The sequence below is a fragment of the Oncorhynchus kisutch genome, linkage group LG15 (assembly GCF_002021735.2).
Source record: "Oncorhynchus kisutch isolate 150728-3 linkage group LG15, Okis_V2, whole genome shotgun sequence".
NCBI classification, from domain to species: domain Eukaryota; kingdom Metazoa; phylum Chordata; class Actinopteri; order Salmoniformes; family Salmonidae; genus Oncorhynchus; species Oncorhynchus kisutch.
This window is the reverse complement of record NC_034188.2, coordinates 14663151-14689618: the sequence shown is the minus strand read 5'-3', so window position 1 is coordinate 14689618 and position 26468 is coordinate 14663151. Positions and strand designations below refer to the sequence as shown.

Genomic DNA, 26468 nt, shown 5'->3' with positions numbered 1-26468 from the left:
TCAAGATAATTGTTCTTCTCCCCTTGCTCACCCCTCTCTCCATGACACCCTGCTGTGGCGCGACCAGTCCAAGTCTCTCCAGATACTCATCGACTCGGGGGCCGATGTGAGTCTCATGGACGCTACCCTGGCGTCCGAGCTGGGCATCCCTACTCAACCCCTCTCCATTCCCATGGATGTTAGAGCGCTGGACGAGCGCTCAATAGGCCTGGTCACCCATAGCCCCACCCCGGTAACCTACGAGTGTCCAATCCCTGCTGGTTGAGTCTCTGCAAGTTCCTGTGGTATTGGGATTCTCTTGGCTCCAGCGACACAATCCATCCATTGACTGGGCTACTGGTGCCATCGTGGGCTAGAGCCCATCCTGCCACACTCATTGCCTGAAGTCAGCTCTGCCTGCCCCGGGACATCTTCCTGGGGGAGTGGAAATTCTGCAGCACTTACCGGTATCCCAGAAGGTCAAGCCTGAGGCGCTGGCATGCTGCTATTGTGCCACGGCTACACACTTGGAAGCCGAGACCTCCCCCCCGCTCCAAGATCTTTAGCCCCTCTGCTGTTCGTCCTCTGTTGCCCCGTACCCTCCGTATTTTTCCCACCTTTTCCGTGTCTAGAGTCAAAACCATGTCTGACAGCCCCTTGTCTTCTGTTTCTAGGCCCATTCCTCCCCCCGTGTCATCAATGGCCAGCCAGCGTACACGGTGAGATGCCTCCTGAGGGTTCGACAACGGGGCAGGGGTTTCCAGTACCTGGTTAACTAGGAGGGTTATGGCCCGGAGGAGAGGTGCTGGGTTCCCGCTAAAGACATCCTGGACCCGGCCCTCATCGCCGACTTTCACCGCCGGCACCTCAGTCAACCAGGTATCCGCCCCGGGTGGATCGCCAGGTGGCGTCAACCACATGTCCTTGTCTCCACCCCCTCCATGTGTCACCCATCTTTCCCACTTATCCTCTGTGTCCTGTGTTTTCTGTCTGTTGCCAGCTAGTCTTGTTTGTTCCAGCCTACCAGCGTTTTGTGTCTCAGTTCCTGCTTTTTCCAGTTTCTATTTTCTTGTCCGCCTGGTTTTCGGCCCTCGCCTGTCCTGGCCCTGTACACGCCCGCCTGACCACTCTGCCTGTCCATGACGCTGCCTGCCATCCTGTACCTTTGCCACACTTCTGGATTACCGACCTCTACCTGATCTGACCCTGAACCTGCCTGCTGTCCTGTGCCTTGGCCTCTACTCTTGATTATCGACCCCTGCCTGCCTTGATCTGTCGTTTGCCTGCCCCTGTTGTTACAATAAACATTGTTACTTCAAACAGTCTACACTTGGGTCTTACCTTAATTCCTGATAGCGGGGGGTCTGTACGCAGCTTAGTACCTTCCACAAAAAGTCTTACTCTGCAAAAAGACACGTAAGCTGTTATTGTAGTGGTGAGTGATTAGCATGTCTTGGGGGTATGATATTTGTGCATCTGTAAACTTTCTCACTCATCAGTGTTCACGATTCATTCATCATTATCTATAATCATGGTAGCATCCACATTAATATATAAGTGTTCAGAAACATATTCCATTCTTATTTAAAATCAAAGTGAACCAATACATTATTAAACATGCATTTCTATTGGGCACAACTTTTGACTACTTTAATACATATAGTGAATTTTTCCCAAATACTGTACTTCCTGTCTATGGAATACTAATGGCCAGGGAGAGAGAGAAACGGGGGTATGATACGGTATAATTCACCGTATCACAATTCCATTGGGTCAGAAGTTGACTGTGTTTTTAAACAGCTTGGAAAAATATGTCATGGCTTTAGAAGCTTCTGATAAGCTAACTGACATCATTTGAGTCAATTGGAGATGTACCTGTGGATGTATTTCAAGGCCTACCTTCAAACTCAGTGCCTCTTTGCTTCATGGGTGATCAAAAGAAATTGTAGACCTCCACAAGTCTGGTTCATTCTTGGGAACAATTTTCAAATGCCAGAGGGTACCACGTTCATCTGTACAAACAATAGTATGCAAGTATAAACACCATGGGACCACGCAGCCGTCATACCACTCAGGAAGGAGACACGTTCTGCATATGGGGACAAAAATTGTACTTTCTGGAGAAATGTCCTCTGATCTGATGAAACAAAAATAGAACTGTTTGGCCATAATGACCATCGTTATGTTTGGAGGAAAAAGGGGGAGGCTTGCAAGTCGAAGAACACAATCCCAACCATGAAGCACAGGGGTGGCAGCATCATGTTGTGGGGGTGCTTTGCTGGAGGAGGGACTGGTGCACTTCACAAAATAGATGGCATCATGAGGGAGAAAATATTTGTGGATATATTGAAGCAACATCTCAAGACATCAGTCAGGAAGTTAAAGCTTGGTCGCAAATGGGTCTTCCAAATGGAGAATGAGCCCATGTATACTTCCAAAGTTGTGGCAAAATGGCTTAAGGCAAACAAAGTCAAGGTATTGGAGTGGCCATCACAAAGCCCTGACCTCAATCCCATAGGAAATTTGTGGGCAGAACTGAAAAAGTGTGCGTGAGCAAGGAGGCCTACAAACCTGACTCAAGTTACAGCAGCTATAACCTGACTCAGTTACAGCAGCTATAACCTGACTCAGTTACAGCAGCTATAACCTGACTCAGTTACAGCAGCTATAACCTGACTCAGTTACAGCAGCTATAACCTGACTCAGTTACAGCAGCTATAACCTGACTCAGTTACAGCAGCTATAACCTGACTCAGTTACAGCAGCTATAACCTGACTCAGTTACAGCAGCTATAACCTGACTCAGTTACAGCAGCTATAACCTGACTCAGTTACAGCAGCTATAACCTGACTCAGTTACAGCAGCTCCGTCAGGAGGAATGGGCCAAAATTCACCAAACTTATTGTGGGAAGCTTGTGGAAGGCTACCCAAAACGTTTGACCCAAGTTAAACCATTTAAAAGACCATGCTACCAATACTATTTGAGTGTACGTAAACTTTTGACCCATTGGGAATGTGATGAAAGAAATAAAAACTGAAATGAATCATTCATGAATCAAGCATTTTTCTACGGCTGGCCATGCTTTCCACCTGGCTACTCCTACCCCGGACAACAGCACTGCACCCCCAACAGCAACTCGCCCAAGCCTTCCCCATTTCTCCTTCTCCCAAATCCATTCAGCTGATGTTCTGAAAGAGCTGCAAAATCTGGACCCCTACAAATCAGCCGGGCTAGACAATCTGGACCCTTTCTTTCTAAAATTATCTGCCGAAATTGTTGCCACCCCTATTACTAGCCTGTTCAACCTCTCTTTCGTGTCGTCTGAGATTCCCAAAGATTGGAAAGCAGCTGCGGTCATCCCCCTCTTCAAAGGGGGGGACACTCTTGACCCAAACTGCTACAGACCTATATCTATCCTACCGTGCCTTTCTAAGGTCTTCGAAAGCCAAGTCAACAAACAGATTACCGACCATTTCGAATCTCACCATACCTTCTCTGCTATGCAATCTGGTTTCAGAGCTGGTCATGGGTGCACCTCAGCCACGCTCAAGGTCCTAAACGATATCTTAACCGCCATCGATAAGAAACATTACTGTGCAGCCGTATTCATTGATCTGGCCAAGGCTTTCGACTCTGTCAATCACCATATCCTCATCGGCAGACTCGACAGCCTTGGTTTCTCAAATGATTGCCTCGCCTGGTTCACCAACTACTTCTCTGATAGAGTTCAGTGTGTCAAATCGGAGGGTCTGCTGTCCGGACCTCTGGCAGTCTCTATGGGGGTGCCACAGGGTTCAATTCTTGGACCGACTCTCTTCTCTGTATACATCAATGAGGTCGCTCTTGCTGCTGGTGAGTCCCTGATCCACCTCTACGCAGACGATACCATTCTGTATACTTCCGGCCCTTCTCTGGACACTGTGTTAACAACCCTCCAGGCAAGCTTCAATGCCATACAACTCTCCTTCCGTGGCCTCCAATTGCTCTTGAATGCAAGTAAAACTAAATGCATGCTCTTCAACCGATCGCTGCCTGCACCTACCCGCCTGTCCAACATCACTACTCTGGACGGCTCTGACTTAGAATACGTGGACAACTACAAATACTTAGGTGTCTGGTTAGATTGTAAACTCTCCTTCCAGACCCATATCAAACATCTCCAATCCAAAGTTAAATCTAGAATTGGCTTCCTATTTCGCAACAAAGCATCCTTCACTCATGCTGCCAAACATACCCTTGTAAAACTGACCATCCTACCAATCCTCGACTTTGGCGATGTCATTTACAAAATAGCCTCCAATACCCTACTCAACAAATTGGATGCAGTCTATCACAGTGCAATCCGTTTTATCACCAAAACCCCATATACTACCCACCATTGCGACCTGTACGCTCTCGTTGGCTGGCCCTCGCTTCATACTCGTCGCCAAACCCACTGGCTCCATGTCATCTACAAGACCCTGCTAGGTAAAGTCCCCCCTTATCTCAGCTCGCTGGTCACCATAGCATCTCCCACCTGTAGCACACGCTCCAGCAGGTATATCTCTCTAGTCACCCCCAAAACCAATTCTTTCTTTGGCCGCCTCTCCTTCCAGTTCTCTGCTGCCAATGACTGGAACGAACTACAAAAATCTCTGAAACTGGAAACACTTATCTCCCTCACTAGCTTTAAGCACCAACTGTCAGAGCAGCTCACAGATTACTGCACCTGTACATAGCCCACCTATAATTTAGCCCAAACAACTACCTCTTTCCCAACTGTATTTAATTTTAATTTATTTATTTATTTTGCTCCTTTGCACCCCATTATTTTTTTTATTTCTACTTTGCACATTCTTCCATTGCAAAACTACCATTCCAGTATTTTACTTGCTATATTGTATTTACTTTGCCATCTTGGCCTTTTTTGCCTTTACCTCCCTTCTCACCTCATTTGCTCACATTGTATATAGACTTGTTTATACTGCATTATTGACTGTATGTTTGTTTTTACTCCATGTGTAACTCTGTGTCGTTTTATCTGTCGAACTGCTTTGCTTTATCTTGGCCAGGTCGCAATTGTAAATGAGAACTTGTTCTCAACTTGCCTACCTGGTTAAATAAAGGTAAAATAAAAAAAATAAAAAATAAAAATTCTATCTACTATTATTCTGACATTTCACATTCTTAAAATAAAGTGGTGATCCTAACTGACCTAAGACAGGGAATATTTACTTGGATTAAATATCAGGAATTGTGAAAAACTGAATTTAAATGTATTTGGCTAAGGTGTATGTAAACTTACGACTTCAACTGCATATAAAGAAGCAATAATACCCAGGCATTTACAGAGGGATGATGACTCCTGGCCTTTTGTACTACAATACAACAGTACTTTAGACTAAATGATCTGGATAACAGTAGCGTATATCAAGCAGCCTGGGTTTATCTAACACACACAAAGGGTGGCTGATCACTATTCTCCCCAGGGGAAGATAAACAATCTGACAGAAACCAACGTGATGAGAAGAAAACAGCAAGACCTTGTCTAAACTAGACATATTATAATACTGTAACTTGTGAAGGACAAAACTGGTAGCCTGCTCTACACTGTGCCTAAGGCTACATTTAGCAGTCATAGACCTACTACTACACTGTGCCTAAGGCTACATTTAGCAGTCAAAGACCTACTACTACACTGTGCCTAAGGCTACATTTAGCAGTCAAAGACCTACTACTACACTGTGCCCAAGGCCACATTCAGCAGGCATAGGCCTATTACTGTTGAGCTGACTATACATGACCATAGACATAGGCCTACTGTATCTTATGAGGGACAAAAACTTGTATATTTAGTAGACAGCTTACTATAAGTGAGCACAGGACAACAACAGACCCCAGAGAGACCAGCCAGACTGAGAGACTGACTGAGTGAAAGACTATTTCAGTCCATCCTGTGTGTTGGTGCCATTTAAAGACAAAGACCACAGTATGTGGTCCCGGTCCGCCCCTCCCTCCCACACCCTGTGACCTTTAATCCTGTAAAGGTCAGGGGTCGCTGCCTGTTCCATGAGGATAAAACTATTGTCCCACTGCCTCTGTGTCACATCTTCAGACAAACATACTGGAGTGGACACTGGGAACAGAGTCTGGGTAACTGGGTCGAGACAGAGAGAGAGTGCAATGCCATGCAAGTCTATTTTACTTCCAAATTAAAAGGGAAAAAATATAACCGCAAGCAGCCATGCCAAGGGTTCAAGCTTTGGCTAAATAGTGCCACCCTCAGGACACATTGGACACACTGCCCTAGGATGAGCTACTTCTGTACTCCTTACCATGCTTGCCAAGTATCAGAACTCGACATCAAACAGATCATGCAATATGCTTTTGATGTATTTTGGACCATTATCAATGATGTTGACTACTTTAAAGTCTTCTTCTCCAGAACCGCTGCACTGATTGGCACCACATTTGGTCTATAGCATATATGTACCCATGTCTTTAAACACAATATCCAGGACTCTAGCTCAAACAACATGGGCGCTATGAGCCAATGAGCTTGCATGAATGTTTTTTCCTGTTCAACAGCGTCACCATGCAGCTAAACTGAGTCAAACGTTACTGGTTAGGTAGATTTATATCCCTGAGCATGTGTGCCAAATTTCATCACTCTGAGTCAAACAGATCAAGCGATATAAACATGTGCCTGTTATAGGGCCAATGTGTGGTCGATCTGAATGTGCTTGCATATGTTGAGTCTTGACAGTGTTTGGAACATGTGCACCAACTTTTATTACAATACAAATATCTGTGTCGGATTTATATGCATTTAAGTGCCAGACCACACCCACGTGAATGTTTATTGGTCAGTAGGCACCATATTGTTTGACATATTAACCTGAAAACTATTGCGTTGTGAAACCTTTGCATTTTAAGTGTTCCTCACAAAATTCTAAATGGCGGAAAATCCATCATTGCGGACCTCATAGGTTCTTATGCAAATGCGTTCCTTGTGAGGAGAGGGACCTATGTACTGAATTTCACAACTCTACGTTACACGGGGTGAGGGGCGTGTGGCCCTTGGCTCTTTACCATCATGCCAGGTTGCACCCTCCTAGGCCTTACTATCTCACGGGAATGTGCATCTTTTAACAACATTTTGGCAGAACTGGAATAATAATAATCAACGCCAACAAATACAATAGGGTTTCACCCAGCCTTGTTGCTTGAAGCCCTAATTATAACGACCTAGTATTAGAAACCTAATATAACAGTTTTTAGGTAGGGGTGCAACAGGTATTCAAACAACAATAGGTGCATTGTGCAGCTGCAACGGAGCATCACAGCAACGATTAACAATAAGTAATACATTGTTATCGATTATTGCATGGTTGGGTTTTGAGTTTGCAAGAAAGCCATTTCACTGTACTTGTGCATGTGACATTAAAACTTAAAACTTGAAAACTGAGTGTGTCTGTGCCCTGTACCAGAGAGTCAAACGAGAGAGAGAAAACAACTCAACTCAAGCTTGTTTTCCAAGTCACTTCCAAGAAGTAGTACATTCAGTATCAACACCAATAGGCAGGTCTTTAATCAGAGCGACAGACGGGTCTCTCAGAGGGATAAAGGCAGGGCGTCAGAGGACACAGCACAAGAGAAAGAAGTTCTAGTGAGAGCTGTTTAATCTCCTCAGAGTCACCGAGCAGTCCCTGGACCTGATACACAGACACATTCTTACTGTACCGTCCTACTAGCCACTACCGATCCCTTTTTCGTTTGTCTGTTGGTTTTGTCTTATTAGTTTCACCTGTGTGTATTTTAGTTTAATTAACGTCCTTATATGTACTAGGTTGTCCCGCCCTTGTTTTGTGCGGGATTGTTTTTGTATTCGTGTCATTTGGTGTAGTACTTGTGTTTTATTCTCCGGTCTATTTTGATCCTGTGTTGGATTATTCACCCTGTGTGTTGGGTTGACCGTGTTTTTTGTGCGCCGGAGAATAAACTGTTTGAATCACTGAAACCTGCTCTCTGCGCCTGATTCCACCCACCTTGATAAAACGTGACACAGACTCCTCAGAGAAACCAATGTACTGAGCAAATGTCAAATTGGCTTTAAGCAAATTACAGTACGACAGACCACATATTCACCCTGCATACCCTAATTGACTAACAAACAAACCAAAATAAAGGCAAACTCTTCTCATGCTTTGTTGATAAAAACAACAACATTTGACTCAATTTGGCATGAGGGTCTGCTATACAAATTGATGGAAAGTGGTGTTGGGGGAAAAACATGCAACATTATGAAATCCATGTACACAAACAACACGTTTGTAATTACAATTGGCATAAAACTGACACATTTCTTTCCACAGGGCCAGGGGGTGAGGCAGGGATGCAGCTTGAGCCCCACTCTCTTCAACATATATATCAACAAATTGGCGAGGGCACTAGAACAGTCTGCAGCACCTGGCCTCAACCTACAAGAATCTGAAGTCAAATGTCTACTGTTTGCTGATGATCTGGTGCTTCTGTCACCAACCAAGGAGGGCCTACAGCAGCACCTAGATCTTCTGCACAGATTCTGTCAGACCTGGACCCTGACAGTAAATCTCAGTAAGACAAAAATAATGTTGTTCCAAAAAAGGTCCAGTTGCCAGGACCACAAATACAAATTCCATCTAAACACCGTTGCCCTAGAGCACACAAAAAACAATACATACATCGGCCTAAACATCAGTACCACAGGTAATTTCCACAAAGCTGTGAACAATCTGAGAGGCAAGAAGGGCCTTGAATAGAACCCATTGCCCTTTATGGTTGTGAGGTCTGGGGTCCGCTCACCAACCAAGAATTCACAAAATGGGACAAAAAACAAATTGAGAATCTGCATCCAGAATTCTGCAAAAATATCCTCTGTATACAACGTAAAACACCAAATAATGCATGCAAAGCGGAATTAGGGCGATACCCACAAATGATCAAAATCCTGAAAAGAGCCGTTAAATTCTACAACCACCTAAAAGGAAACAATTGCCAAACCTTCCATAACAAAGCCATCACCTACAGAGAGGTTAACCTGGAGAATAGTCTCCTAAGCTAGCTGGTCCTGGGGCTCTGTTCACAAACACTAACAGACCCCACAGAGCCATCACCTACAGAGATGTGAACCTGGAGAAGAGTCTCCTAAGCTAGCTGGTCCTGGGGCTCTGTTCACAAACACTAACAGACCCCACAGAGCCATCACCTACAGAGAGGTGAACCTGGAGAAGAGTCTCCTAAGCTAGCTGGTCCTGGGGCTCTGTTCACAAACACTAACACACCCCACAGAGCCATCACCTACAGAGAGGTGAACGTGGAGAAGAGTCTCCTAAGCAAGCTGGTCCTGGGGCTCTGTTCACAAACACTAACACACCCCACAGAGCCCCAGGACAGCAACACAATTAGACCCATCCAAATCATGAGAAAACAAAAAGATAATTACTTGACACTAGAGGTCGACCGAATAATCGTAATGGCCGATTAATTAGGGCCGATTTCAAGTTTTCATAACAATCGGAAATCGGTTATTTTTGGACAATTTTTTTTTTTACACCTTTATTTAATCTTTATTTAACGAGGCAAGTCGGTTAAGAACACATTTTATTTTCAATGACGGTCTAGGAACGGTGGGTTAACTGTCTTGTTCAGGGGCAGAGCGACAGATTTTTACCATGTCAGCTCGGGGGATTCAATCTTGCAACCTTACAGTTAACTAGTCCAACCCTCTAACCACCTGCCTCTCATTGCACTCCACGAGGAGACTGCCTGTTACGCAAATGCAGTAAGAAGCCAAGGTAAGTTGCTAGCTAGCATTAAACTTATCTTATTAAGAACAATCAATCAATCAATCATAATCACTATTTAACTACACATGGTTGATGATATTACTAGTTTATCTAGCATGTCCTGCGTTGCATATAATCGATGCGGTGCGTATTCGCGAAAAAGGACTGTTGTTGCTCCAATGTGTACCTAACCATAAACATCAATGCCTTTCTTAAAATCAATACACAAGTATGTATTTTTAAACCTGCATATTTAGTTAATATTGCCTGCTAACATGACTCATTGCGAACTGTGTAACCTGGTTCATTGCGAACTGTGTGAAGACTATTTCTTCCTAACAAAGACAGCCTACTTCGCCAAACGGGGGATGATTTAACAAAAGCGCATTTGCAAACATTTCTTAAAATCAATACACAGAAGTATATATTTTTAAACCTGCATATTTAGCTAAAAGAAATCCAGGTTAGCAGACAATATTAACCAGTTGAAATTGTCACTTCTCTTGCATTCCTTGCACGCAGAGTCAGTGAATATGCAACAGTTTGGGCTGCCAAATTTGCCAGAATTTTACGTAATTATGACATAACATTGAAGGTTGTGCAATGTAACAGGAATATTTAGACTTATGGATGCCACCCGTGAGATAAAATATGTAACAGTTCCGTATTTCACTGAAAGAATAAACGTCTTGTTTTCGAGATGATCGTTTCCGGATTTGACCATATTAATGACCAAAGCCTCGTATTTCTGTGTGTTATTATGTTATAATTAAGTCTATGATTTAATATTTGATAGAGCAGTCTGACTGAGAGGTGGTAGGCAGCAGCAGGCTCGTAAGCATTCATTCAAACAGCACTTTCATGCGTTTTGCCAGCAGCACTTCACAGTGCTTCAAGCATTGAGCTGTTTATGACTTCAAGCCTATCAACTCCCGAGATTAGGCTGGTGTAACCGATGTGTAAGGGCTAGCTAGTTAGCGGTGTGCGTGCTAATAACGTTACAAACGTCACTTGCTCGGAGACTTGGAGTAGTTGTTCCCCTTGCTCTGCAAAGGCCGCGGATTTTGTGGAGCGATGGGTAACGATGCTTCGAGGGTGATTGTTGTCGAAGTGTTCCTGGTTCGAGCCCAGGTAGGGGCGAGGAGAGGGACGGAAGCTATACTGTTACACTGGCAATACTAAAGTGCCTATAAGAACATCCAATAGTCAAAGGTATATGAAATACAAATCGTATAGAGAAATAGTCCTATAATTCCTATAATGACTACAACCTAAAACTTTGTACATGGGAATATTGAAGACTCATGTTAAAAGGAACAAACAGCTTTCATATGTTCTCATGTTCTGAGCAATGAACTTAAACATTAGCTTTCTTACATGGCACATATTGCACTTTTACTTTCAGCTCCAACACTGTGTTTTTGCATTATTTAAACCAATGTGAACATGTTTCATTATTTATTTGAGGCTAAATTGATTTTATTGATGTATTATATTAAGTTAAAATAAGTGTTCATTCAGTATTGTTGTAATTGTCATTACATATAAAAAATATAAAAAATTAAAATCGGCAGATTAATCGGCATCGGCTTTTTGGGGTCCTCCAATAATCGGTATCGGTGTTGAAAAATCATAATCGGTCGACCTCTACTTGACACATTGGAAAGAATTAACAAAAAAACAGAGCAAACTAGAATGCTATTTGGCCCTAAACAGAGAGTACACAGTGGCAGAATACCTAACCACTTTGAATGACCCAAAATTAAGGAAAACTTTGATTATGTACACTCAGTGAGCATAGCCGTGCTATTGAGAAAGGCTGCCATAGGCAGACCTGGTTCTCAAGAGAAGACAGGCTATATGCACACTCCCCACAAAATTAGGTGGAATCTGAGGTGCACTTCTTAAACCTCCTGCCACATGTACGACCATATTAGAGACACATATTTCCCTCAGATTACACAGACCCACAAAGAGTTTGAAAACAAATCCAATTTTGATAAACTCCCATATCTATTGATGGCGTAGCAGTCAGACGTCTTGTCGTGTCGTGTCTCTTGTATATATCGTTTTGTTTTTTTTAAATATATTTTTCTTCGCATATCTTTTAAAACATTTTGCTAAACCTCAACTTCTAAATACTCTCCTGCAACCCGCCTCACCCAATGTAGCGCGGATCAGCTTTTTTTTCTAAAGTATTTATATTTACTTCGGATCCGGAACCCCTTAACTGAAGCTAGCCAGCTAACTACCAGCTATCAGTCAGCAAACCATTGCTAGCGGTCTTCAGCTAACCGGTCATCAGCTAACCTTTAGCGCGGAAAGCTCTTGCCAGTTCGAACAACGCGACTCTAACCAGATCATAACGGACCTATTATTTTTATTTTTTTATCCCCGGATTCCCACCGGATTCCCACCGCAAACGGAACATTTTCAGCTGGATCTTCACAACTAGCTAACTAGCTAACTGCAACCCCGGATGATTACTCCTGGCTAGTGTTTCCATCCATTTAGCTTGAAGCTAGCCCGGCCAGAGCTCCTGTGCTACCCCCGAAGCATACTCCTGGGCTACATTATCCGGACCCACGACCGGTCTATCGATGTCACCGCATGAAGAGGCATAAACAGACTCACCCCATCGTGACGTCCCCCAAAGGCTAACTTTCTAGCCCTTGCTATCTCCTTGCTTGCTAATTCGGCCTGCTAACTGCTAGCTTGTTTAGCCCCGGTCCACTAACTGCTACCTTGTTCAGCCCCGGCCTACTAACTGTTAGCTTGTTAGCACAGGCCTGCTAACCGTCTGAATCGCCGCGTCCCAACCACTCACCGGACCCATATTTACTTTCAATCTCTTTTCGATTTTTAATTCGATTATACCTTCCGGTAACCTGCCTCACCCAATGTGATACGGAATCGCTATTATTTTGAATTTTTAGAACACATTCAAGAACCTCCAGAAGCTAACCAGCTAACTAGCTACAAGCTATTTAGTCATTGTTAGCCACTGCTAGCGGCCTTTACCTTCTGCACCGCCAGCCAGTTTTTTTTACCTGGATAATACTCGCCAGTCTAGCTTCCCTGCCCCATCCACCGCTGCCCCCTGGACACTGATCACTTGGCTACATAGCTGATGCATGCTGGACTGTCCATTAATCACGGTATTCCATTCTGCTTGTTTATGTTTTATCTGTCGGCCCCAGCCGCACTCAGGCTCTGTGTGTAGTTAATCCGACCCTCCCTGCCTAGTCAACGCCATTTTACCTGCTGTTGTTGTGCTAGCTGATTAGCTGTTGTTGTCTCACCTACTGTTTTAGCTACTGTTTTAGCTAGCTCTCCCAATTCAACACCTGTGATTACTGTATGCCTCGCTGTATGTCTCTCTCAAATGTCAATATGCCTTGTATACTGTTGTTCAGGTTAGTTATCATTGTTTTAGTTTACAATGGAGCCCCTAGTTCCACTCTTCATACCCCTGATACCTCCTTTGTCCCACCTCCCACACATGCGGTGTCCTCACCCATTACAACCAGCATGTCCAGAGATACAACCTCTCTCATCATCACCCAGTGCCTGGGCTTACCTCCGCTGTACCCGCACCCCACCATACCCCTGTCTGCGCATTATGCCCTGAATATATTCTACCATGCCCAGAAATCTGCTCCTTTCATTCTCTGTCCCCAACGCTCTAGGCGACCAGTTTTGATAGCCTTTAGCCGCACCCTCATGCTATTCCTCCTCTGTTCCGCGGGTGATGTGGAGGTAAACCCAGGCCCTGCATGTCCCCAGGCACCCTCATTTGTTGACTTCTGTGATCGAAAAAGCCTTGGTTTCATGCATGTCATCATCAGAAGCCTCCTCCCTAAGTTTGTTTTACTCACTGCTTTAGCACACTCTGCCAACCCTGATGTCCTTGCCGTGTCTGAATCCTGGCTCAGGAAGGCCACCAAAAATTCTGAGATTTCCATACCCAACTATAACATTTTCCGTCAAGATAGAACTGCCAAAGGGGGAGGAGTTGCAGTCTACTGCAGAGATAGCCTGCAAAGTAATGTCATACTTTCCAGGTCCATACCCAAACAGTTCGAACTACTAATTTTGAAAATGACTCTCTCCAGAAATAAGTCTCTCACTGTTGCCGCCTGCTACTGACCCCCCTCAGCTCCCAGCTGTGCCCTGGACACCATTTGTGAATTGATCGCCCCCCATCTAGCTTCAGAGTTTGTTCTGTTAGGTGACCTAAACTGGGATATGCTTAACACCCCGGCAGTCCTACAATCTAAGCTAGATGCCCTCAATCTCACACAAATCATCAAGGAACCCACCAGGTACAACCCTAAATCTGTAAACAAGGGCACCCTCATAGACGTCATCCTGACCAACTGGCCCTCCAAATATACCTCCGCTGTCTTCAACCAGGATCTCAGCGATCACTGCCTCATTGCCTGTATCCGCTACGGAGCCGCAGTGAAACGACCACCCCTCATCACTGTCAAACGCTCCCTAAAACACTTCTGTGAGCAGGCCTTTCTAATCGACCTGGCCCGGGTATCCTGGAAGGACATTGACCTCATCCCGTCAGTTGAGGATGCCTGGTCATTCTTTAAAAGTAACTTCCTCACCATTTTAGATAAGCATGCTCCGTTCAAAAAATGCAGAACTAAGAACAGATATAGCCCTTGGTTCACTCCAGACGTGACTGCCCTCGACCAGCACAAAAACATCCTGTGGCGGACTGCAATAGCATCGAATAGTCCCCGCGATATGCAACTGTTCAGGGAAGTCAGGAACCAATACACGCAGTCAGTCAGGAAAGCTAAGGCCAGCTTCTTCAGGCAGAAATTTGCATCCTGTAGCTCCAACTCCAAAAAGTTCTGGGACACTGTGAAGACCATGGAGAACAAGAGCACCTCCTCCCAGCTGCCCACTGCACTGAGGCTAGGTCACCACCGATAAATCCATGATTATCGAAAACTTCAACAAGCATTTCTCAACGGCTGGCCATGCCTTCCGCCTGGCTACTCCAACCTCGGCCAACAGCTCCGCCCCCCCCGCAGCTACTCGCCCAAGCCTCTCCAGGTTCTCCTTTACCCAAATCCAGATAGCAGATGTTCTGAAAGAGCTGCAAAACCTGGACCCATACAAATCAGCTGGGCTTGACAATCTGGACCCTCTATTTCTGAAACTATCCGCCGCCATTGTCGCAACCCCTATTACCAGCCTGTTCAAACCTCTCTTTCATATCGTCTGAGATCCCCAAGGATTGGAAAGCTGCCGCAGTTTCGAAGGTCTTCGAAAGCCAAGTCAACAAACAGGTCACTGACCATCTCGAATCCCACCGTACCTTCTCTGCTGTGCAATCTGGTTTCAGAGCCGGTCACGGGTGCACCTCAGCCACGCTTAAGGTACTAAACGATATCATAACCGCCATCGATAAAAGACAGTACTGTGCAGCCGTCTTCATCGACCTTGCCAAGGCTTTCGACTCTGTCAATCACCATATTCTTATCGGCAGACTCAGTAGCCTCGGTTTTTCTGATGACTGCCTTGCCTGGTTCACCAACTACTTTGCAGACAGAGTTCAGTGTGTCAAATCGGAGGGCCTGCTGTCCGGTCCTCCAGCAGTCTCTATGGGGGTGCCACAGGGTTCAATTCTTGGACCGACTCTATTCTCTGTATACATCAATGATGTCGCTCTTGCTGCTATTGAGTCTCTGATCCACCTCTACGCAGACGACACCATTCTGTATACTTCTGGCCCTTCTTTGGACACTGTGTTAACAACCCTCCAGGCAAGCTTCAATGCCATACAACTCTCCTTCCGTGCCCTCCAATTGCTCTTAAATACAAGTAAAACTAAATGCATATGTGGACATCTATAAGTACCTAGGTGTCTGACTAGACTGTAAACTCTCCTTCCAGACTCATATCAAACATCTCCAATCGAAAATCAAATCTAGAGTCGGCTTTCTATTCCGCAACAAAGCCTCCTTCACTCACACCGCCAAACTTACCCTAGTAAAACTGACTATCCTACCGATCCTCGACTTCGGCGATGTCATCTACAAAATTGCTTCCAACACTCTACTCAGGAAACTGGATGCAGTTTATCACAGTGCCATCCGTTTTGTCACTAAAGCACCTTATACCACCCACCACTGCGACCTGTATGCTCTAGTCAGCTGGCCCTCGCTACATATTCGTCGCCAGACCCACTGGCTCCAGGTCATCTACAAGTCCATGCTAGGTAAAGCTCCGCCTTATCTCAGTTCACTGGTCACGATGGCAACACCCACCCGTAGCACGCGCTCCAGCAGGTGTATCTCACTGATCATCCCTAAAGCCAACACCTCATTTGGCCGCCTTTCGTTCCAGTTCTCTGCTGCCTGTGACTGGAACGAATTGCAAAAATCGCTGAAGTTGGAGACTTTTATCTCCCTCACCAACTTCAAACATCTGCTATCTGAGCAGCTAACCGATCGCTGCAGCTGTACATAGTCTATCGGTAAATAGCCCACCCATTTTTACCTACCTCATCCCCATACGGTTTTTATTTATTTACTTTTCTGCTCTTTTGCACACCAATATCTCTACCTGTACATGACCATCTGATCATTTATCACTCCAGTGTTATTCTGCAAAATTGTATTTATTCGCCTACCTCCTCATGCCTTTTGCACACAATGTATATAGACTCCCTTTTTTTTCTACTGTGTTATTGACTTCTTAATTGTTTACTCCATGTGTAACTCTGTGTTGTCTGTTCACACTGCTATGCTTTATCTTGGCCAGGTCGCAGTTGCAAATGAGAACTTGTTCTCAACTAGCCTACCTGGTTAAATAAAGGTGTTCTCAACTAGCCTACCTGGTTAAATAAAGGTGTTCTCAACTAGCCTACCTGGTTAAATAAAGGTGTTCTCAACTAGCCTACCTGGTTAAATAAAGGTGTTCTCAACTAGCCTACCTGGTTAAATAAAGGTGTTCTCAACTAGCCTACCTGGTTAAATAAAGGTGTTCTCAACTAGCCTACCTGGTTAAATAAAGGTGTTCTCAACTAGCCTACCTGGTTAAATAAAGGTGTTCTCAACTAGCCTACCTGGTTAAATAAAGGTGTTCTCAACTAGCCTACCTGGTTAAATAAAGGTGTTCTCAACTAGCCTACCTGGTTAAATAAAGGTGTTCTCAACTAGCCTACCTGGTTAAATAAAGGTGTTCTCAACTAGCCTACCTGGTTAAATAAAGGTGTTCTCAACTAGCCTACCTGGTTAAATAAATGTGTTCTCAACTAGCCTACCTGGTTAAATAAAGGTGTTCTCAACTAGCCTACCTGGTTAAATAAAGGTGTTCTCAACTAGCCTACCTGGTTAAATAAAGGTGTTCTCAACTAGCCTACCTGGTTAAATAAAGGTGTTCTCAACTAGCCTACCTGGTTAAATAAAGGTGAAATAAAAATATAAAAACATTTAAACATTGGGTGAAATACCATGTTTCCAATGCCAATAAAGCCCTTAAATTGAAATTGAATTGACAGAGAGAGAGGGAGAGAGAGAGATAGAGAGAGAGAGACAGACAGAAGGAGAGTGTCACGCCCTGACCTTAAGAGAGCCATTTTATTTCTCTATTTGGTGAGGTCAGGGTGTGATGTGGGGTGGGCATTCTATGTTTTGTATTTCTTCGTGTTTGGCTGAATGTGGTTCCCAGTCAGAGGCAGCTGTCTATCGTTGTCTCTGATTGGGAATCATACTAAGGTAGCATTTTCCCCACCTATGTTGTGGGATCTTGTTTTTGAACAGCTCTTGTAGCCTACGGAACGGTACATTATTTTTGGTTTGACTTTGTTATTTTGTTGCTGGTTCTCATTTAAATAAATATGATGACCACAAATTACGCTGCACCTTGGTCTCCTTCAAACAACGCATGTTACAGAAGATCCCACCACAAAAAGACCAAGCAGCGTTTTCTGTAGGAGTGGACATGGGAGAAGATATTGGAAGGCAAGGGTCCCTGGGTGCAGGCTGGAGAGTATCACCGTCCAAGGGAGGAGATATTGGAAGGCAAGGGTCCCTGGGCGCAGGTTGGAGAGTATCACCGTCCAAGGGAGGAGATAGAAGCAGCTAGAGCGGAACGGCGAGGATACGGGGAATTAGAGGAACGGCAACTATACAAGGGGTCACGGCACGGAAGCCCGAGAGGCAGCTCCAAAAAATGTTTGGTGGGCACACGTGCTTACCGTGGGGAGCGTGTGACCGGTCGGGCGCCATGCTATGCGGTGATGCACACCATGTTTCCAGTGCGCAGTCACAGCCCGGTGCGCATTTTTCCAGCTCCCCGCATTGGACAAGCTAGAGTGGGCATCCAGCCAGGGTGCCGGCTCAGCGCTCCTGGCCTCCAGTGCATCTCTTCGGCCCAGGATATCCTGCGCCGGCTCTGCGCACTGTGTCTCTGGTGCGTCTGCACAGCCCAGTGCGTCCTGTGCCAGCGCCCCACATTTGCCGGGCGAAAGTAACCATCCAGCCAGGACGGGTTGTGCCGGCTCTACGCTTGAGACCTCCAGTGCTCCTCCACGGCCCAGTGTATCCGGTGCCTGCTCCATGCACCAGGCTTCCAGTGCATCTCCCCAGTCCGGTGAGACCTGTTACGATTCCACGTACCAGGCCTCCAGTATGTCTCCCCAGCCTGGTTTGCCCTGTGGCAGCTCCACGCACCAGGCTTCCAGTATGTCTCCCCAGCCTGGTAAGCCCTGTGGCAACTCCACGCACCAGGCTTCCAGTATGTCTCCTCAGTCCGGTGAGACCTGTTCCGGCTCCACGTAGGAAGCCTCCAGTGATGATCCATGGCCCGAAGCCTCCAGTGATGATCCATGGCACGAAGCCTCCAGTGATGATCCATGGCCCGGAGCCTGCAGTGAGGATCCATGGCACAAAGCCTCCAGCGTTGATCTGTCTGGAGCCTCCAGCGACGGTCTCCAGTCCCGAGCCTCCAGCGACGGTCCCCGGTCCGGAGCCTGTAGCGACGGTCTACGGTCCGGAGCCTCCAGCGACGGTCCCCGGTCCGGAGCCTCCAGCGACGTACCCAGTCCGGAGTCTCCAGCGACGGTCCTCAGTCCGGAGCCTCCAGCGACAGTCCCCAGTCCGGGGGCGCCACCAAAGTGGGGGGAGCCAGAGGTGGAGCGGGGTCTATGCCCCGAACCAAAGCCGCCGTCCTGGGTAGATGCCCACCCGGACCATCCCCTATAGGTTCAGGTTTACGGCCGGGAGTCCACACCTTTGGGGGGGGGGGGGGGCAGCTGTCTATCGTTGTCTCTGATTGGGAATCATACTAAGGTAGCATTTTCCCCACCTATGTTGTGGGATCTTGTTTTTGTACAGCTCTTGTAGCCTACGGAACGGTACATTATTTTTGGTTTCACTTTGTTATTTTGTTGTTGGTTCTCATTTAAATAAATATGATGACCACAAATTACGCTGCGCCTTGGTCTCCTTCAAACAACGCACGTTACAGAGAGAGACAGAGAGAGATATGACATAATGTCTTTATCCTTTTGGAACTTCTATGAGTGTAATGTTTACAGTTGATTTTTAATGTTTGTCATTTTTGTATATTATCTACCTCACTTGCTTTGGCAATGTTAACATATGCCAATAAAGCCCCTTGAATTGAATATAATTACGAGAGACAGAGAGAGAGAGAGACAGGGAGAGAGAAATAGAGAGAGCGACAGAGAGACAGAGTGTGTGTGAGAGAGAGAGAGAGAGAGAGAGAGAGAGAGAAAGAGAGAGACAGAGAGAGAGAGAGAGAGAGAGAGAGAGAGAGAGAGAGAGAGCAGCAGTGATCTGACAGGGTGATTAGTGTGTTGATTAGCAGGCTGTCCTGACTCCTACCCTGAGAGTCAAGCCTTGTTAACTGTCTGAGGGACAGGGAGATATCAGCCCTGGTCTCTCTTAGCAGCCGTGTGAGGGACAGGGAGATATCAGCCATGGTCTCTCCTCGCTGTCTGAGGGACAGGGAGATATTAGCCATGGTCTTTCCTAACAGCAGTGTGAGGGACAGGGAGATATCAGCCATGGTCTCTCCTAACGGTCTGAGGGACAGGGAGATATCAGCCCTGGTTTCTCCTAGTAGCTGTCAAAGGGACAGGGAGATATCAGCCCTGGTCTCTCCTAGCTGTCTGAGGGACAGGGAGATATCAGCCCTGGTCTCTCCTAGCAGCTGTCAAAGGGACAGGGAGATATCAGGCCTGGTTTCTCCTAGCAGCTGTCAAAGGGACAGGGAGATATCAGCCTTGGTCTCTCCTAGCTGTCTGAGGGACAGGGAGATATCAGCCATGGTCTCTCCTAACAGTCTGAGGGACAGGGAGATATCAGCCCTGGTTTCTCCTAGTAGCTGTCAAAGGGACAGGGAGATATCAGCCCTGGTCTCTCCTAGCTGTCTGAGGGACAGGGAGATATCAGCCCTGGTCTCTCCTAACGATCTGAGGGACAGGGAGATATCAGCCCTGGTCTCTCCTAGCTGTCTGAGGGACAGGGAGATATCAGCCCTGGTCTCTCCTAGCTGTCTCTCCTGAAATCTTCCCTCACCGATAGCACTCTCTCAGGGGAAGCATTTTTGGAGGGTGACGAGTCCAACCAGAGACAGCACGTAGTTTGTCACTCCTCACCTGACAGTGTGTGTGTGTGTGTGTGTGTGTGTGTGTGTGTGTGTGTGTGTGTGTGTGTGTGTGTGTGTGTGTGTGTGTGTGTGTGTGTGTGTGTGTGTTTTCCATCAATCAGTAGTGCTCTCTCAGCCCTCTACTCCCAAAGCTCATTACCTCACCGTGACCAGGCTTGTTGTCAGTGAGAACCATTTTATCTTTTCCCCCTCAGCTAGCTACCTATCCAGCCAGGCCACATCTTAATATATTCAGGTTCTGTCAAATAAATAGGAATGGGAGTTATCAATACAAAACATACCTAGTGTGTGTGTTTGAGGAAGAGAGAGAGCACGAGAGAGAGAGAGAGAGAGAGAGAGTTTTTCACTTTATATATTCACTTTATATATATTATCTACCTCACTTGCTTTGGCAATGTTAACACATGTTTCCCATGCCAATAAAGCCCTTGAATTGAATTGAATTGAGAGTATTGTGTGAGTGCAGTATTGTGTGAGTGCAGTGCACATTCTGCTTACACAGTTTGAAAAAGCCCAACTCATACCTGAACTGGTCCTTCAGCCTCACACACACACACACTCTGACCCACTCCCACAATACACCATGATTCCATAGATCAAGGGGTCACAAGTGGCCTCTGGTCTCCACGACAACATCGTAGCAGTGTGGGGGGGTGGGGGGGGGGGGACTGTGACAAACACACTCTCTCTCTCGCACCAACCCACACATCCACAGTCACACACACACACGCACACACACACACACACACACGCCACACACACACACACACACACACACACACACACACACACACACACACACACACACACACACACACACACACACACACACACACACACACACACCCGTTGGCCCCAGTCTCCTGGACATCAAAAGAGGGTCTGGAGTGGAAGCTCCAACCCAAACATTTACATCAGACCACATCAATATCTGACTCTGAACACTGCAGACTGCAGGGGCACCACAGACCACCTACAGCTGCCAGAGGAGATGGATGGAGTAACAAACACTAAGGCTGACAGAGGAGAAGGGTGGAGTAACAAACACTAAGGCTGACAGAGGAGAAGGGTGGAGTAACAAACACTAGGCTGACAGAGGAGATGGATGGAGTAACAAACACTAAGGCTGACAGATGAGATGGATGGAGTAACAAACACTAGGCTGACAGAGGGGAAGGATGGAGTAACAAACACTAGGCTGACAGAGGAGATGGATGGAGTAACAAACACTAAGGCTGACAGATTAGATGGATTGAGTAACAAACACTAAGGCTGACAGAGGAGATGGATGGAGTAACAAACACTAAGGCTGACAGAGGAGAAGGATGGAGTAACAAACACTAAGGCTGACAGATGAGATGGATGGAGTAACAAACACTAGGCTGACAGAGGAGAAGGATGGAGTAACAAACACTAGGCTGACAGAGGAGAAGGATGGAGTAACAAACACTAAGGCTGACAGAGGAGAAGGATGGAGTAACAAACACTAAGGGGAGATGGATGGAGCAACAAACACTAAGGCTGACAGAGGAGATGGATGGAGCAACAAACACTAAGACTGACAGAGGAGATGGATGGAGTAACAAACACTAAGGCTGACAGAGGAGAAGGATGGAGTAACAAACACTAAGGCTGATAGAGAAGATGGATGGAGCAACAAACACTAAGGCTGACAGAGAAGATGGATGGAGCAACAAACACTAAGGCTGATAGAGGAGATGGATGGAGCAACAAACACTAAGGATGACAGATGAGATGGATGGAGTAACAAACACTAAGGCTGACAGAGGAGAAGGATGGAGTAACAAACACTAAGGCTGACAGAGGAGATGGATGGAGTAACAAACACTAAGGCTGACAGAGGAGATGGGTGGAGCAACAAACACTAAGGCTGACAGAGGAGATGGATGGAGTAACAAACACTAAGGCTGACAGAGGAGATGGATGGAGAAACAAACGCTAAGGCTGACAGAGGAGAAGGGTGGAGTAACAAACACGAAGGCTGACAGAGGAGATGGATGGAGTAACAAACACTAAGGCTGACAGAGGAGAAGGATGGAGTAACAAACACTAAGGCTGACAGAGGAGATGGATGGAGCAACAAACACTAAGGCTGACAGAGGAGATGGATGGAGTAACAAACACTAAGGCTGACAGATGAGATGGATGGAGTAACAAACACTAAGGCTGACAGAGGAGATGGATGGAGTAACAAACACTAAGGCTGACAGAGGAGAAGGATGGAGTAACAAACACTAAGGCTGACAGAGGAGATGGATGGAGTAACAAACACTAAGGCTGACAGAGGAGATGGATGGAGTAACAAACACTAAGGCTGACAGAGGAGATGGATGGAGTAACATACACTAAGGCTGACAGAGGAGATGGATGGAGTAACAAACACTAAGGCTGACAGAGGAGATGGATGGAGTAACAAACACTAAGGCTGACAGAGGAGATGGGTGGAGCAACAAACACTAAGGCTGACAGAGGAGATGGATGGAGTAACAAACACTAAGGCTGACAGAGGAGATGGATGGAGCAACAAACACTAAGGCTGACAGAGGAGAAGGGTGGAGTAACAAACACTAAGGGGAGATGGATGGAGTAACAAACACTAAGGCTGACAGAGGAGATGGATGGAGTAACAAACACTAAGGCTGACAGAGGAGAAGGATGGAGTAACAAACACTAAGGCTGACAGATGAGATGGATTGAGTAACAAACACTAAGGCTGACAGATGAGATGGATGGAGTAACAAACACTAAGGCTGACAGAGGAGATGGATGGAGTAACAAACACTAAGGCTGACAGATGAGATGGATGGAGTAACAAACACTAAGGCTGACAGAGGAGATGGATGGAGTAACAAACACTAAGGCTGACAGAGGAGATGGGTGGAGCAACAAACACTAAGGCTGACAGAGGAGAAGGGTGGAGTAACAAACACGAAGGCTGACAGAGGAGATGGATGGAGTAACAAACACTAAGGCTGACAGAGGAGAAGGATGGAGTAACAAACACTAAGGCTGACAGAGGAGATGGATGGAGCAACAAACACTAAGGCTGACAGAGGAGATGGATGGAGTAACAAACACTAAGGCTGACAGATGAGATGGATGGAGTAACAAACACTAAGGCTGACAGAGGAGATGGATGGAGTAACAAACACTAAGGCTGACAGAAGAGAAGGATGGAGTAACAAACACTAAGGCTGACAGAGGAGATGGATGGAGTAACAAACACTAAGGCTGACAGAGGAGATGGATGGAGTAACAAACACTAAGGCTGACAGAGGAGATGGATGGAGTAACATACACTAAGGCTGACAGAGGAGATGGATGGAGTAACAAACACTAAGGCTGACAGAGGAGATGGATGGAGTAACAAACACTAAGGCTGACAGAGGAGAAGGGTGGAGTAACAAACACTAAGGCTGACAGAGGAGAAGGGTGGAGTAACAAACACTAGGCTGACAGAGGAGATGGATGGAGTAACAAACACTAAGGCTGACAGATGAGATGGATGGAGTAACAAACACTAGGCTGACAGAGGAGAAGGATGGAGTAACAAACACTAGGCTGACAGAGGAGATGGATGGAGTAACAAACACTAAGGCTGACAGATTAGATGGATTGAGTAACAAACACTAAGGCTGACAGAGGAGATGGATGGAGTAACAAACACTAAGGCTGACAGAGGAGAAGGATGGAGTAACAAACACTAAGGCTGACAGATGAGATGGATGGAGTAACAAACACTAGGCTGACAGAGGAGAAGGATGGAGTAACAAACACTAGGCTGACAGAGGAGAAGGATGGAGTAACAAACACTAAGGCTGACAGAGGAGAAGGATGGAGTAACAAACACTAAGGGGAGATGGATGGAGCAACAAACACTAAGGCTGACAGAGGAGATGGATGGAGCAACAAACACTAAGACTGACAGAGGAGATGGATGGAGTAACAAACACTAAGGCTGACAGAGGAGAAGGATGGAGTAACAAACACTAAGGCTGATAGAGAAGATGGATGGAGCAACAAACACTAAGGCTGACAGAGAAGATGGATGGAGCAACAAACACTAAGGCTGATAGAGGAGATGGATGGAGCAACAAACACTAAGGATGACAGATGAGATGGATGGAGTAACAAACACTAAGGCTGACAGAGGAGAAGGATGGAGTAACAAACACTAAGGCTGACAGAGGAGATGGATGGAGTAACAAACACTAAGGCTGACAGAGGAGATGGGTGGAGCAACAAACACTAAGGCTGACAGAGGAGATGGATGGAGTAACAAACACTAAGGCTGACAGAGGAGATGGATGGAGAAACAAACGCTAAGGCTGACAGAGGAGAAGGGTGGAGTAACAAACACGAAGGCTGACAGAGGAGATGGATGGAGTAACAAACACTAAGGCTGACAGAGGAGAAGGATGGAGTAACAAACACTAAGGCTGACAGAGGAGATGGATGGAGCAACAAACACTAAGGCTGACAGAGGAGATGGATGGAGTAACAAACACTAAGGCTGACAGATGAGATGGATGGAGTAACAAACACTAAGGCTGACAGAGGAGATGGATGGAGTAACAAACACTAAGGCTGACAGAGGAGAGGGATGGAGTAACAAACACTAAGGCTGACAGAGGAGATGGATGGAGTAACAAACACTAAGGCTGACAGAGGAGATGGATGGAGTAACAAACACTAAGGCTGACAGAGGAGATGGATGGAGTAACATACACTAAGGCTGACAGAGGAGATGGATGGAGTAACAAACACTAAGGCTGACAGAGGAGATGGATGGAGTAACAAACACTAAGGCTGACAGAGGAGATGGGTGGAGCAACAAACACTAAGGCTGACAGAGGAGATGGATGGAGTAACAAACACTAAGGCTGACAGAGGAGATGGATGGAGCAACAAACACTAAGGCTGACAGAGGAGAAGGGTGGAGTAACAAACACTAAGGGGAGATGGATGGAGTAACAAACACTAAGGCTGACAGAGGAGATGGATGGAGTAACAAACACTAAGGCTGACAGAGGAGAAGGATGGAGTAACAAACACTAAGGCTGACAGATGAGATGGATTGAGTAACAAACACTAAGGCTGACAGATGAGATGGATGGAGTAACAAACACTAAGGCTGACAGAGGAGATGGATGGAGTAACAAACACTAAGGCTGACAGATGAGATGGATGGAGTAACAAACACTAAGGCTGACAGAGGAGATGGATGGAGTAACAAACACTAAGGCTGACAGAGGAGATGGGTGGAGCAACAAACACTAAGGCTGACAGAGGAGAAGGGTGGAGTAACAAACACGAAGGCTGACAGAGGAGATGGATGGAGTAACAAACACTAAGGCTGACAGAGGAGAAGGATGGAGTAACAAACACTAAGGCTGACAGAGGAGATGGATGGAGCAACAAACACTAAGGCTGACAGAGGAGATGGATGGAGTAACAAACACTAAGGCTGACAGATGAGATGGATGGAGTAACAAACACTAAGGCTGACAGAGGAGATGGATGGAGTAACAAACACTAAGGCTGACAGAAGAGAAGGATGGAGTAACAAACACTAAGGCTGACAGAGGAGATGGATGGAGTAACAAACACTAAGGCTGACAGAGGAGATGGATGGAGTAACAAACACTAAGGCTGACAGAGGAGATGGATGGAGTAACATACACTAAGGCTGACAGAGGAGATGGATGGAGTAACAAACACTAAGGCTGACAGAGGAGATGGATGGAGTAACAAACACTAAGGCTGACAGAGGAGATGGGTGGAGCAACAAACACTAAGGCTGACAGAGGAGAAGGATGGAGTAACAAACACTAAGGCTGACAGAGGAGATGGATGGAGCAACAAACACTAAGGCTGACAGAGGAGAAGGGTGGAGTAACAAACACTAAGGGGAGATGGATGGAGTAACAAACACTAAGGCTGACAGAGGAGATGGATGGAGTAACAAACACTAAAGCTGACAGAGGAGAAGGAT

General features: G+C 46.1%; 1 protein-coding gene across 3 annotated transcripts in view; it reads right to left on the bottom strand.

Annotated features, from left to right (window-relative positions):
* The window catches only part of LOC109879771 (NEDD4-binding protein 3-A-like), a 97951-nt gene that overhangs the window by 70191 nt on the left and 1292 nt on the right, over nucleotides 1–26468 (bottom strand). Inside the window, exon 1 of one of the 3 annotated variants that reach the window (XM_031789713.1) lies at nucleotides 1321–1670. The exons of the other annotated variants lie outside the window; for them this stretch is intronic. The gene's annotated coding sequence lies outside the window, so the exon portion shown is untranslated. Of the gene's footprint in view, nucleotides 1–1320; nucleotides 1671–26468 lie in introns of those variants that run through there. 3 annotated transcript variants of the gene reach the window in all.